Raw genomic sequence first — 1,502 nt, 5'->3', positions numbered from 1 at the left:
GAATACTTTTTAAAAATTTATATAATTTAAAAGCTACTATGCTAATTACAAAGGATTATAATAAAATAAATAGAATTACCAGTCTTATTAAGATGTGAGGTTCTTTATACTATTTAAAAAAAAATTATCTTTATAGTAATACAAATGGGAAGCTCTTATGATGACATGGCGCTCATACGTTGAATTTGAAAATTTATTTGCTTAAGTGTTGTTACTGAAAATTTTTTAAATTTTATTTATAAATTATAACTTATTATTTGCTTACGTTGTTACCTTTTGAATTTTTAAATACGCTTTCTTAGGTTGTTGGGTATTTAGTTTTAATATTGTTGAAATAATAATTTGCTTAGGTATCATCATTAAAAATTTTTAAAATGTTATTTATAAATTATAATTTATTATTTGCTTAAGTTGTTACTTTTTAAATTTGAAACAATCTTTTCTCCAGATCGAATACAAATGGGGAGACTTTTTGCTGACGTGGCACTCATATGTTGAGTTTCGAGATTATTTGCTTAAATGTCTTTATTAGAAATTTTTGTAATTTTATTTATAAATTAATAGATTATTTGGTTAGATTGTTAGATAATAATAAGGATTTAGTTTTTTAGTTTATTAACAAGATAGTTAGATATTTAAATCTTAATATTATTGGACTAATTTAAAAAAAATTAATATATAAATTATTCGGTTAGGTTGTTAGATATCAATAAGGATTTAGTTTTCGAGTTTATTAGCAAGGTAGTTAGATATTTAAATCTTAATATTATTGAACTAATTTAAACAAAGTTATTTATAAATTATTTATAAATTATTTTAAAATTAAGACGGTTGTTTAATAATAAAATCAACAATTTAAAAGTAATAACAAAATAATAAGAAGCAAGTAGTAGTAAGAAACAAGTTTGAAAACAAAATAATAAGAGCTTAAATTTGAAAATAGAAACAAAACGTTCTTTTAAAACAAAACAATAAAAAATCAAATTTAAAAGAGATTGTTACTTTTAAATTTAAGTTATTTACTTAAGTTGATTTGTTTAGGTTGTTATTTTTTTAATTTTAAGTTATTTTGCTTAGGTGATTATTTTTTAAATGTTAAGTTATTTATTTAGTTTATTATTTTTTAAATTTTAAGTTATTTACCGATTACTCTTTTAAATTATAAATTATTATTATTTGTTTAAGTTGTTACTTTTTAATTTTAAATTATTTGCACATAAATTAAAATTTTTTTAAAAAATTTTAAAAAATACATGCTTCAGTTAAGAAGACTCTTGTGTCTCGATTCATGAATTTATTAAGAGACGTCGATGATGGATAATCAATTATTATTTTTTAAATATCAACACTACTTACGCATAATAGATGAGTAAAACGAAATCTAAGAATTTTAATATTAACTTCAATGTAAGTTTATTTATTTGGATTTATTTCAAGATTTCATTCTATATATTCTAATTTATTTGTTTTAATATTTTATATTTAAATTGTTATTTTAACTT

This window comes from Arachis ipaensis, chromosome B09 (assembly GCF_000816755.2).
Source record: "Arachis ipaensis cultivar K30076 chromosome B09, Araip1.1, whole genome shotgun sequence".
NCBI classification, from domain to species: Eukaryota; Viridiplantae; Streptophyta; class Magnoliopsida; order Fabales; family Fabaceae; genus Arachis; species Arachis ipaensis.
The sequence above is the reverse complement of the archived record's forward strand: the minus strand, read 5'-3'. Positions refer to the sequence as shown.